At 46.1% G+C, this 13592-nt stretch overlaps 1 protein-coding gene across 14 annotated transcripts in view; it reads left to right on the top strand.

Moving 5' to 3' along the window:
- Positions 1-13592, top strand: part of RASSF7 (Ras association domain family member 7) — a 133160-nt gene that overhangs the window by 14374 nt on the left and 105194 nt on the right. For 9 of the 14 annotated variants that reach the window (XM_039535348.1, XM_039535349.1, XM_039535360.1 and 6 more), the window contains 2 exons: positions 2245-2370; positions 3150-3273. The exons of 4 other annotated variants lie outside the window; for them this stretch is intronic. The gene's annotated coding sequence lies outside the window, so the exon portion shown is untranslated. The remainder of the gene's footprint in view (positions 1-2244; positions 2371-3149; positions 3274-13592) is intronic. One more of the 14 variants, XM_039535350.1, reaches the window with a different exon arrangement.

The raw sequence follows: 13592 nt of genomic DNA, 5'->3' as shown, positions 1-13592 counted from the left end.
GCCAGGAATTGCCACTCTGGCCATGCTCCCTTTCCCCCTGCTATTTCCCTACACCATGGGAAATGGAAGGAGGTGGTGTAGATTCCTGTACGCTGGGTGAATTGGTACAAAACCCACCACAGCAGGAGCTAGTTTGGCCCTATATATCTTACAGGGCCACATGCTGAGCCCAGAGGCCAGGATGAGGGTATGGACATTGGGTTCTGCACAGATAGTAAAACAGAACCAGCAGGAAAAGGCCTGTTTCTGAACAGCCAGTAAAACTCATTTGTCCATTTCTCTTGCTGGACTGGATGATTCACCCTCATCATTTTGGTAATTGTTCTAATAGCAGACACAGAGCTCTTTGTTTTCCCGCATTCTGTAACTAACAATGAGGAGGCAGTGAGCAGCATATCATTCTCAGTAACATACTGCGCTGAGGGATGTGTTGGTATGCCTCACTTCTCCGGTATACCCTAGTAAATCAGTGGAATTACACTAGGATACAGTAGATAAGGTAATGGAGTGGAGAATCAGGCACATAGACCATTCTGCGTTGTACATAGAGGCTAACCTCATCCCTTCCCCGAGGTTTGGATTTATTAATGAAGAAAACAATAAAATAACATAAGTCATCTCAAATCTTCTCCCCAGGCTTGGCTGTTTCTATGGATCCTCCCTCCAGACTGCTGAGCCCACACCCTAGATCCTCTCTTCCTGAGAGAGAGCCACCTTCACCTCCCTTCTATTAGTGGGGTGTGTGTGTGTGTAAATAAGTCCCATGCATTAGTGAGCCAGCAGAACCTATTTAACCCTGGGATCAATACCAGCTAACTGGGTGGAGTATTTCAGGTAAACACTGCCTGCCTATTACAGTCACCAGCTATGAAAGGTTAATAATAATAAAAAAAATTATTTTTAATAATTGGAGATATACCAGTCTCCTAGAGCTGGAAGGGATCTTGAAAGGTCATCAAGTCCAGCCCCCTGCCTTCACTAGCAAGACCAATTTTTGCCCCAGATCCCTAAGTGGCCCCCTCAAGGATTGAACTCACAACCCTGGATTTAGCAGGCCAATGCTCAAACCACTGAGTTATTGTGTGGGGGATAGCTCAGTGGTTTGAGCATTGGCCTGCTAAACCCAAGATTGTGAGTTCAATCCTTGAGGGGGCCACTTAGGGTTCTGGGGCAAAAATTGGTCCTGCTAGTGAAGGCAGCGGGCTGGACTCAATGACCTTTCAAGGTCCCTTCCAGTTCTAGGAGATTGGTATATCTCCTATAAAAAAATAATAATAAAAAAAAAAAAGTTCAAACTTCCCCTATAGAATAACAGAGAGCCACGCCCACTAGCAGAAGGGGAGAGTGTTTTCTTTAATTTCCATTGTGCCCTATGGTGAACACCCCATGCATTTGAATGAGAACAGAATGGCAATAAGGGGTATGTAGCTGAATTGTGCTCTCAACATCACCTGCCTTAGGAGGGATTTGGTATCACTGCTCTGAGTTGTTCAGAAAACATATTATGGGGTGTACGAGCCAAACAGAAGGACAACGGTGTGGCTACAAGTATCACATCAGAACGCGCACACGCTGCTGCTGCTCCTGTGTCCCAAGTGGGAGAGGCACAGCTCTGCACCAGACCCAGAAAGCAATATTGCTGAGTGCACGTGTCTGCATTTGTAGCTGTGAGGTAGATACAGGACCCTGAGGAGCTGCAGGTGGATGTGCAGCAGCAGTGCAGGCAGAGGGATGTTCCTTGGGATGGCAAGAACAGTCCGGATCACATCAGTTCCCAAAAGAACTCGCCACCAGGGCCTGGTCAGAGAAAGCTCTCTTCCTTCGCAGTCAGGCTGGCTGAGTCATTCGCTCCCCAGGGAAGCAGCTGTTGGAGCTTGGGGTGGAATGAAATGGGGATGTGAAGAAGGAGGATGAGTAGAAAGGCTCAAGCTTTTGAATCCAATGTTGGTAGGCATGGGGCAGGCTTCAGTGCACTGGCTCAGCCCCTTCTATTCTCTCTAGCAGGGGGCTTTCTCTTTTCTTTTCTCCCTCCCTCAGGGCTGTAGCTCAATAGAATGGGCTTTTCCAGTAATGAGGGGGTGAAGGGGAGGGAGATAGAATTGCCCATTCAAAGGCAGTTCCCCCTGGTCCTCTGGACACTGTCATCCTTTTCACTCACACAAACACTGGCATCACATGACTCATGGCTGAGTGTGCTCCAGCCCGAGGTCTGATTGGTCACTAGCTCCGTTTTTGAAAGCCTAGGTGGCCGTGGCAACGAGAAGCAGGCCAGCCATGCTTTCCTGGCCCCCAGAGAAGTGCCGCAGGCGCTGAAGAAAGGCAGGCGGCACGCACCAAGAAGCATCAAGTGGGTCACCAGCCCTTCTCCAGGTACCTGCTTGTGTTAATTCCCAGTCTTCTTCTTTCTGCTCAAATGTTTGAGTTGCAGTTAGTTTTGTGTCTAATTCAGTGTGATGTGTGCATTGTGGGGGGTCCCTATTTGTGTTAACTCGCTTGTCACATCACCCATCTGTCTCCTATTACCAGGAGAGTGCTCTCAGGCCATCCCAAATCTGTATATGTACAGGGGAACCTGTTGCAAGAGGCCATTAAAAAAGAAATCCATCGCCTCAGACTGGTGTGCAACAAGAAGTCAGGCAGAATTAGAGTCAAAACTTTAAAATGGTTGAGTAAGAGAGGACTCAGGGCCAGATCCTCAGCAGGCATAAATTGGTCTAAGTCACCACAGCCTCACTGACTTCAGTGCAGCCACACCAGCAGAGGATCTGGTGTGTACGCTTACTAGAGATGACGTTTACTGCAGGTTTGACTGTGGAACAGGGATAGCTCAAGAAGTGGCCACTGAAAAAGGCTAAAAAAATACATAGCTACTTTAGGGGCTTCAGGGTTTGTTTTTTGGGGTTTGTTTTTTTTTTGGAAAGATGAAAATTAGGACTAGCAAATGATGTCAGATTGTTTTTGGTTTGCTTGATTGATCAAAATCCATCAGGACCTCCAGGACTTGCAGTTCTGCTGGATACATTATGCTTCAGAGAAGGTGGATTTGGGCTTAAACAAAAGAAACCTGCCTTGCTGAGAGAGCTTCTCTTGAAAATGATCACTTTAGCAGAAACAGAGAAAAACCTGTCTTATGTTCTGTTCCTCTGCAGCCTGGAGGAGGGCTGAGAAAGGAAGGGCTCAGTTAAATCTAGGGAAGCTGCTGTGATTGTGAAGAGTGCATTGTAAAGAAGGGGCTGTCTGAGAAATCTGGGGTGCAGAGTGCAGAAACAGAGGGTGAGTCCAATCAGCCTTCAGCGAGAATTGCAAGGTGTTGTGCAAAGGCAAAAATTCATAGAGCAGCCTTTGTGAAAATATGAGCAAGCAAATTAACAGCATCATCATGCAAGGCTCTTGGGGTTATAAATCCTCTCTTAAGGTTGCCTTCCATCCCAGAAGAGCCCCAATTTGTGCTAAAGGGCTTTTTTGCAGGCCTGGCTTGTGAAAGAAGACGGATACAGTCCTGAATGTATTATGTGACATCATAATGCAGTATCATGACGCATTGCTTCACTATGTGATGACACTGTCACAATGCAAAGATCTTTCTGTTTGCAGCTTATTACTTATATTGCAGTAGCACCTTGAGACTCAGCTCCCATTGTGCTAGGTAATGTACATACACTTAGTCAGAGACTGACTTTGCCCTCAAAGAACTTGTAAATAGACAGAGAGAGTATTATTATTCCACATTTTACAAATGTGGAACCAAGGCACAAGATTTCCCCAACATCACGCAGGGAGTCCATGGCCTCCTGATTGCTAATTCAGTGCTTTAACCACAAGACCATGCTTCCTCCCTTGGTCAGTTAAGGATCACAGAAAATCACTGTTCCATTGTAACTGATACTATCCACCCGAAGCAGCTCTACGCTTGGAGGCAAACTTGTACTCTATAAGCAAGTTCTCATATAGTTCTCATGGAGGATTCCTTCATTCTGTGACACACTCATGCACCAGACTGGAAATACGCAGTAGTTTAATTTATATATAAAATATAGCTCTTTAATGGTTTTAAAGGTTAGGCAGCTGGTGTACTGAGACTACTGCCTATCATTCTGACTGATACTGTCTCATTGTTTCCCTGTTTTCACTCCATCTGTCTGGGTACGTCTACACTACGGGACTATTCCGAATTTGCATAAACCGGTTTTGTAAAACAGATTTTATAAAATCGAGTGTGCGTGGCCACACTAAACACATTAAATCGGTGGTGTGCGTCCACGGTCCGAGGCTAGCGTCGATTTCTGGAGCATTGCACTGTGGGTAGCTACTCCGTAGCTATCCCATAGTTCCCGCAGCCTCCCCCGCCCCTTGGCATTTCCGGGTTGAGATCCCAGTGCCTGATGGGGCAAAAATCATTTTCGCGGGTGGTTCTGGGTACAGCCTCACCCCTCCCTCCCTCCCTGACAGCGGCAGACAACCGTTTCGCGCCCTTTTTGCTTGGTGAACCGTGCAGACGCCATAGCACAGCAAGCATGGACCCTGCTCAGCTCCATACCGCAATCGTGGATGTTTTAAACACCTCGCGCACTCGTGCAGTATATGCTGAACCAGGACCTTGAACCGAGGCGAGTAAGAGGCGGATACGGCAGCGGCGATGACAGTGATGAGGACGTGGACACAGAATTATCTCAAACCGCGGGCCCAGCGCTTTGGAGATCCTGATGGTAATGGGGCAGATTCTATCCATTGAACGCCGATTTTGGGCCGGAAACAAGCACTGACTGGTGGGACCGCATTGTGTTGCAGGTGTGGGACGATTCCCAGTGGCTGCGAAACTTTCGCATGCGTAAGGGCACTTTCATGGAACTTTGTGACTTGCTTGCCCCTGCCCTGAAACGCCATAATACCAAGATGAGAGCAGCCCTCACAGTAGAGAAGCGAGTGGCGATAGCCCTGTGGAAGCTTGCAACACCAGACAGCTACCGGTCTGTCGGGAATCAATTTGGAGTTCGACAATCTACTGTGGGGCTGCTGTGATGCAAGTAGCCAAAGCAATCACTAAGCTGCTGCTACGAAGGTTGTGACTCTGGGAAACGTGCAGGCCATAGTGGATGGCTTTGCTGCAATGGGATTCCCTAACTGTGGGGGGGCGATAGATGGAACCCATATCCCTATCTTGGCACCGCAGCACCAGGGCACCCAGTACGTAAACCGGAAGGGGTACTTTTCAATGGTGCTGCAAGCACTGGTGGATCACAAGGACGTTTCACAAACATCCACGCGGGATGGCCAGGAGGGTTCATGGCTCGCGTATTCAGAAGCACTACTCTGTTTAAACGGCTGCAGCAAGGGACTTACTTCCCAGACCAGAAAATAACAGTTGGGGATGTTGAAATGCCTGTCGTTATCCTGGGGACCCAGCCTACCCCTTGATGCCATGGCTCATGAAGCCATACACAGGCAGCCTGGACAGTGGTCAGGATCTGTTCAATTACAGGCTGAGCAAGTGCAGAATGGTGGTGGAATGTGCATTTGGCCGTTTAAAGGCTCGCTGGCGCACATTACTGACTCGCTCAGACCTCAGCCAAACCAATGTCCCCTATGTTATTGCTGCTTGCTGTATTCTCCACAATCTCTGTGAGAGTAAGGGGAGACCTTTATGGCGGGGTGGGAGGCTGAGGCAAATCACCTGGCCGCTGATTACGCGCAGCCAGACACCAGGGAGATTAGAAGAGCACACCAGGAAGCGGTGCGCATCAGAGAAGCTTTGAAAACGAGCTTCATCAATGGCCAGGGTACAGTGTGACTGCTGTGTTTGTTGATGAACACCCAACCCCTTGATTGACTCAGTCCCTGTAAGCAACTCCCCTCCCCTTCGAGTACAGCTTACTTATGCAAATAAAGTCACTCTCATTTAAAAGCATGAATTCTTTATTTTTCATTATAAAAAGAGAGAGAAGTAAGGGTGTTCTTTGGGAGGAGGAAAGGAGGGATGGAGAAGGCCATTAAAAAAAAATTCAGAGTAACGGCATCCTTCTGGTTGGGCTGTCCACGGGGGTGGAGTGGGCGGGTGCATGGAGCCTCCCCCCACGCGTTCTTACACGTCTGGGTGAGGAGGCTAAGGAACATGGTGAGGGGGGAGGGTGGTTATACAGGGGCTGCAGCGGCACTCTGTGATCCTGCTGCCGTTCCTGAAGCTCCACAAGACGCCGGAGCATGTCAGTTTGATCACGCAGCAGCCCCAGAGTTGCATCCCGCCACCGCTGATCTTCCTGCCGCCACCGCTGATTTTCCTGCCGGTCTTCCTGCCGCCACCTCTCATCTTGGTTGTCCCTCCTGTCCTCACGTTCATCCCTCCTGTCCTCACGTTCACTGGCCTCTTTCCTGTAATTTGAAACCACGTCCTTCCACTCATTCAGATGAGCTCTTTCATTGCGTGTAACTTCCATAATATCTGAGAACATCTCATCTCGCGTCTTCTTTTTCCTCCGCCTTATCTGTGCTAGCCTTTGGGATGGAGGAGGGACGCTTGAAAAATTTGCAGCTGCATGAGGGAGATAAATATTTAGAAAGATACATTTTACAGAACAATGGTTATACTCTTTCACAGTGAAAAGCACTATTCACCTTACATAGCACATGTGATTTCCCTACAAGGTCGCATTTTCATCTTAATAGTGACTGCTTGCATCTCTGGGGTTACAGATCTCACAGACACAGGTCCAGGCATCAGGATTCAGCTTGCATGCGGCCATGGTAAGCCACTGTCTCAGTGATTTACCCCTCCCCCCCCAACGCATGGCTAATACCACGCTAGCTCCCTGCTAATCAACAACCTTCCCCCTCCCCCCCACCCACTGCTTGTCCGGTAGCTTGGGAAGATCGCCTCGCCGGTGACCAAACAGAAAAGATCATCGGCATTTCACCCCTCCTCCCCGCTTCGCTACGTGCAGGAAAGTGTTTTTTTTAAGCTGCTGCAGTCCACGAACCCAGTAGAAAAATGGCCACCCCCCTTACTTAAATTCCTGATTTTTAACCAGGTTATCCTGAACGATATCACTTTGCTGAGGATAACAGAACAAGATAAAGAGCGGATGCTTCTTGAATGCCAGCAGTCCCCGGGACCATACGCTGCGATGCTTTGCCACGCACTGATACCTGATTACTTGCTACATGCATGCCATGGTAAAGTGTCCTACCACGGTGGGCAGAACAAGGATGCCTTGCCCAGAAACCTTCTGCAAAGGCTTCTGGAGTACCTACAGGAGCGCTTCATCGAGATGTCCCTGGAGGATTTCCTCTCAATCACCGGACATGTTAACAAACTTTTCTAAGTAACTATACTGTCTGCGAATGCATCCCAAGTCCTCAGGGCAAATCAATCATTAAAAAAGGCTTGCTTAAAAAACACTGTTTGCTATTTGCAAAGGTACACTCACCAGAGCTCCCTTCCAGGGCGTCATTCTCTGCAATAGTTGCTTGTGAGGGCTGGGAGCAGGGTAATTCCGTCAGGGTGATAAAAGCTCCTGGCTGCTGGGGGTCACGGAGTGCTGTGTGCTCTCTGCGAGGTCTTCCTCTTCTTCTTCCTCTTCATCTTCCCGTCTGCATAATCCTCAGACATGGCAGAGATTACAACCCCACCTCGGAATCCACAGTCAGGGTGGGGTACTTGTGGCGCAGCCCCCTAAAATTGCATGCAGCTCAGCATAGAAGCGGCATGTTTTTCGACCTGCCCCGGACCTTCCATTTGCTTCTTTGGTTTTCTGGTAGGCTTGTCTGAGCTCCTTAACTTTCACTCTGCACTGCACGGAGTCCCTGCTGTGGCCTTTAGCAGTCATAGCCTTAGAAATTCTTTCAAATACTTTTTCATTTCGTCTTTTGGAACGCAGTTCTGTTAGCACTGAATCCTCTCCCCATATAGCGATCAGATCCAGTACCTCCCGAGCGGTCCATGCTGGGGCTCTTTTTCGATTCTCAGGAGACTGCATTGTTAACTGTGCTGATGAGCTGTGCGTGGTCACCTGTGATGATGAGCTCTCCACGCTGTCGAAGCAGGAAATGAATTTCAAAAGTTCGCGGGGCTTTTCCTGTCTACCTGGCCAGTGCATCCGAGTTGAGAATGCTGTCCAGAGCGGTCAGTGGTGCACTGTGGGATAGCTCCCGGAGGCCAATACCGTCGATTGCGGCCACACTAACCCTATTCCGATATGTTAATACCGATATTAGCGCTACTCCTCTCGTCGGGCAGGAGTACAGAAACCGATTTAAAGAGCCATTAAAATCGATATAAGGTGCCTCCTAGTGTGGACGGTTGTGGCGTTAAATCGGTTTTACACTCGTAAAACCGATTTAAACGCCTAGTGTAGACCAGGCCTCTGTATCCACCTGTTGTCTCTTGCCTTGTACTTGCATTGCAAATTCTTCAGGGTGGGGACTGTCTTTCTGTTCAGTGTTTGTGGAGTGATTAGCACCATGGTGTATGATTGGGGCTGCTAGGCAGTACTGCAAGGCAAATAATAAATAATGAATGAAATTGAATATCAGTACAGTTGACTGTATTTATTCTAATAGTATATTCAGTTTTATATGGGCTTCAGCTTTTGATATACCAGAAGGTAAGCATGGGTAACACAATTTCTACAAATAAATTGTCAGGTGGAAGTATCAAGTTGTGGCAGTTGAACAGGGAGCATTTGTGGCATTAGGAAGTGTAGGTAGGCAGTTTGGAATTGTAGGAGGAGCACATTCGCTGGATGTTTCTGCTAAAATAATCAGCAGTGAAATAGTTAACAATGTTGACAAATTATTTTTAGGTTCAGAATTAACAATCCACTGGGATTGATTGGCCAGTTCAGCCCCATTTAGTGCTATTTTGTTCAGATTGTCTTCAGATCCAAGCAGACATCACAGCATTCATTTATACTTGGTTCACATTTTCACATTTCACACTTGGTTGACATTTTCAAGGTGTTTTTTGCAAGCATAAGATCTAGGAAAGGAAGAAAGAGAGCTGAGGTTCTGGAACAAAGGTTGGATTCTACTACAAATTCTGCTGTCACAGAATACATGGGATTCCAGCAGCCCATGTTCCAGCCCACAAATTTGGTTGTTCCTATTGGGATCCAGGAAGTCAAAGAGTCCTGATGACATGGGGGGTCTGGGAAAGAGCTATAAGAAAACTTGCCACACCAATGGTGGGATAGGCCAAGCATTGAAGAGACGTGAGGATACAGTTGAGAAGTAGGCCATTTGTGGTGATTTTTTGTGAGGGGACATCTGTCAAGTGAATTGAGTCCTCAAATTTACTTCACAATAGCTCATTGAGCACCATCCTAGGAAAATAACTTTTGGTTACCATTGGCCTGGATTTGAACTAATGATCAAGAAATAGAAGCCCAGGACCAATTCCTTGAGCCCTCTTATCCCTTATCATTGCTTCTAAATGGCTAATTTATCACCTGTTTTAAATAGCTTCTTTTTTTAGCAGCAGAAAAGTGCATTACACAGTGTTGCCAATGCTCACAATTTTTATTACAAGTCTCATGATATTTGATATATTTTTTAGGAACCCAGGAGCTGGGGTTTTGTGATTATGTGAGACTTTTTTGTTTGTTTGTTTTAATAAAAGCGGATATTAACTTAATAGCCCTCCTGGTTCGAGAGAAGAGCTTCAGAACATGACTCAAGTGGACCCTGAAGGCTCAGAAACCAGACGATTAATGAACTGAGCCCAACATGTGTGTGATTTTTAAATTCCATGATTGTTGGCCTGATTTAGCGTGTTTAATGTTTGAGGCTGGCAATACTGTTCACGTCCAGACCAAGACAGACCCTGACCACTTTATCCAATTATGATCTACTTTGTCTTTCTGGTGGGTCAAACAGGTAAAATCTGCTAGATTTCAAGCTATGGACAGTGTTGTAAAATAATTTAAGAACGAGCTACTAATCCATTCCAGGCAGTAAGCAGGAATTTCAGCTTTGTATTTGGCTGTTCTGTTCTTTTTTAACTGGGGAAGAAAGGCCATCCCAGAGAATCACTAAATAATTTGTCTTTTCTGTTTTTTTTTTATGGAATAAACACCCACTGTCTCTCATGAAGAAAGTTTGATTTAATTAGGGTGGGATTATAATGTTCCCTGTGCTGTTTGCACCTGATGTAAATAGCTCTAGCAAATAATTACTGTAAGAAGACTGGGGCTAAAATTTACTAAGGTTTAATGCTGATGTATGTTATTGATTGGAGGAGCTGACAGTTGTCAGTTTGTAGCATTGGTGATTAAGGTGGAATGATTTGTCACAAGATGATTAAGTGCTAATGAGGAGCTAGTGGACTGGAGAAATCCCGGTTAATGCACATTACCTAAAGAGGTGTGTAGTCATTTGGACTATAATTCTAAAGGTAACCATGTATGAGGAATGATTTGTTGCCTTGTTTGATATTGCTGATATGTTGTAGCAATAGCCATTTGGAAGGTGAGCTTGGCAACCAGAAAGGCTAGAGACTTTTTTTTTTTAATGAAATGCAGATGGTCCTGACATTACTCAGGAAAGATTCCTGCTTGCCTTGGTTGCATGGAGCTTTCAAGCACAGGTAGATACCAAAATTTGGGGTTCCCCAATCTAAATAGGCTAATACAAACTATACAGAATGGCCACTCAAGATGCTACCTAGCCTGAGTGTACAGGAGAGCCCAGAATTTTCACCCGTGGTTTTAGGGCTGTCTCCCCCCTGGTGCTTGTATTCATTGCAGCAACTGCAGCTAGCAAGGCAGTCATTCTCCCCTACCATTGGATGTTTTCAGTCGGAGTAGGTGCCAGGGGGGAAGCAAGCCCTGTGTTCAAAACAGAATTGCCTGCTGCACCCTATTCCACCTTCTGAGGCTGGGACCATCCCTTCCCTATGGCTAGCTCTTATGTGGTGCTTTTCATCAGCAAAATCTCAAAGTGCTGTACAGAGGTGGGCATTATCAGGGAAGCTGAGGTGGGGGTGGCAGTGGGGAACCTACAACATGGGCAAATCTTGAAGCACACGTTATAAACAGGAGCAACTGGCTGGCTAAGATTGGGGCCATTTGAGATGGTGTGAAGAAAGGAAAGTGTTAACTGAAGATAGCCAAGGGGCTGTTACAACTGTCACCACCAGTCTGTCAGTACAGCAGCTAATCAGGTGGATCTGACACCCTGTGATTGCTCTGGTAAATTGACTCATTATTTGCAGTTGTCTGCCAGGGCCCTTTCCAATTTGCCTGATTAAGAGGCAAAGAAAAGGAGTGTTTCTCTCTCCTTTTTAACAAGGCTTCCTTCGGCACATGGACAAAATTACACATAAAATAAATCTCTACACTAGGAGGTTGTCTTCCTAGGTGTTTTGATGCTTATGGGTTGTACGTATTTTTTCCTGAAGGAAAGAGTCCAGTCCTGTTTATGTGACTAAGGGTGGGATCCGCAAGGGGATTGAAGCCTTGCAGTGCCCCCTTAAAGATCTGTTGGCATATTGGGGAGCCATCCTAGTACCCATGGCTGTTCCCAAGGTTGAACAAAATGCCATTGTTATAGGTGAGGATGAAATGGATGAGTTTCATATGTGACCTCACCCATCTTTTCCCTCTAATATTCTGGGACCAACACAGCTACAACAACACTGCATACAGTACTTCTAAGGGGTTTTTCCTTCTAAAATTCTCTACAGCTGAAGGGAAAGAGGTGCAGGTGTTGGTAGCGACCACCACATTGTGACAGCCTCCATCAAGCTAAAACTGAGAAGTGTGGGTCCACCAAACAAGGGACATAGAAGTTATGATGTTGACAGGCTAAAGTCCCTTGAAATACAGAAAGCCTTCGTTCTGCAGTTAAAGAACAGGTTGCAAGCACTTGCAGACGTTGATGAAGAGGAGGGCAGCACCATCAGCCAGGACGGTGGAACAAGCCAGGAAATCTGGAATAAAATCAGTAAAGCCAGGAACACCTTCAGGAGCTTAAATACAATCTGGAAATTATCAAAATACAACACTAAAACCAAACTTAAAGATTTATCAGAGCTGTGTACTTTCAACACTCCTTCAGAGTGCAGAATGCTGGGGAATGAGAAAGTCTGACATGTCCAAACTGTCTTCATTCCAAACAACCTGCCTCAGAAAAATCCTCCGTATCTTTTGGCCCAGAACAATCTCAAACCAAGATCTATTGATGCAGTGCAGCCAAGAGAATCTGAGCACCATCATTGCCAGGAGGCTTTGGAGATGGATCAGTCATGTGCTTCGGATGGAAACTGATTCCATCACCAGAGTAGCAATAAGATGGACACCTGAAGGCAAGCGAAAACAAGGCCGCCCAAAAACAACATGATGAAGAACTGTAGAAGCTGAGCTAAAAAACCTGGGGCACAGCTGGGGAACCATCGCAAGGCTTGCCAGAAACAGACAGGAGTGGAGGAGCTTCATCACTGCCCTGAACGCCAGAGGCATAATAGGAATATGATGATGATTGATGACTAGTTTAACTACGTAGATTTTTTAAATTGATTTAGATAAACCTGTAAACACACAGGGCCTGAATCTGCTCTCACTTACACCTATGTAAATCAAGAACAGCACCCTTGAAGCCTGTGGAATTACCCCAGTGTAAAAAAGCAGTGGTGCTGAGAGGAGTTTAAGGTTCCATGCACAGGGTATTTGCAACACTTTTTCTCTTTTTGTGAACTTTCTTGTAAACAGAATTTAGCTTGTACATATGTTTGATGGGCCACAAATACCATGGGAGTGAATTTGAAGCTCTTAATCAAACACATGTTCATAAATACTGTTCTTCCATCTCTGCTACCTAACGCCTGCTCTTTTTGCTCCCTGTGCTATATGCAGCTCACTGACTGGAGTACGTAACTAACTTCCTCACGTGCACAAGATAAAGGAGATTATTCTAGCAGCAGTGCAGCCTAATGGATAGACTCCCGGACTGGGACTCTGACCTGGGTTCTATTCCCAGCTCTGCTGTGGAGTGACTTCGGGCAAGTCACTTCACCCTTCTGTGCCTTTTGTAAAGCACTCTGAGATCCACAGAGGAAAAGCACTATCTGAGAGCTAGGTATTTATTATTTTACACCTTGCCATAAAGAGGGATGGCCTACTAGTCTGAGCACAAGACTGGAAGCCAGGAACTAGTGAGTGGGTTTTTTTTGTTTTTTAATTCCTGGCATTATTACGACTCCCTCTCTGGTATCAGGCAAGTCACTTAACTTTTCTATGCCTCATTTTTCCCGCCAGGTGTAACGTGGGAATTAGTATCCACACATGACAGGAGGGTAGAAATAAGTTAATTAAATGTTTCAGAGTGCTTTGAAGATGAAAAGCACTAGACATATAGTAAGTAGCATATACAGTACAAACAAACTTAGCTGTGTATCTCACAGACTATGACTAAAGGAGCAAAGAGGCTGCTTTAACCAGGGGTGTTGTGTCTATCCCTTAATTAAGAGATTGTCTCAATTATCCCTTCAGTGCACTGTATCCTCCTGGCTGTGTAGTGAATGACATTGTAACAAACTGGCAGAGGTAGCTGGAGAAAAGCTTGTCAGCCAAGTGAACTGGAGCAACATATTTAATAGGGAATAG

The sequence above is a fragment of the Mauremys reevesii genome, linkage group 4, assembly GCF_016161935.1.
Source record: "Mauremys reevesii isolate NIE-2019 linkage group 4, ASM1616193v1, whole genome shotgun sequence".
Lineage (NCBI taxonomy): Eukaryota > Metazoa > Chordata > Testudines > Geoemydidae > Mauremys > Mauremys reevesii.
The sequence above is the reverse complement of the archived record's forward strand: the minus strand, read 5'-3'. Positions and strand labels throughout refer to the sequence as shown.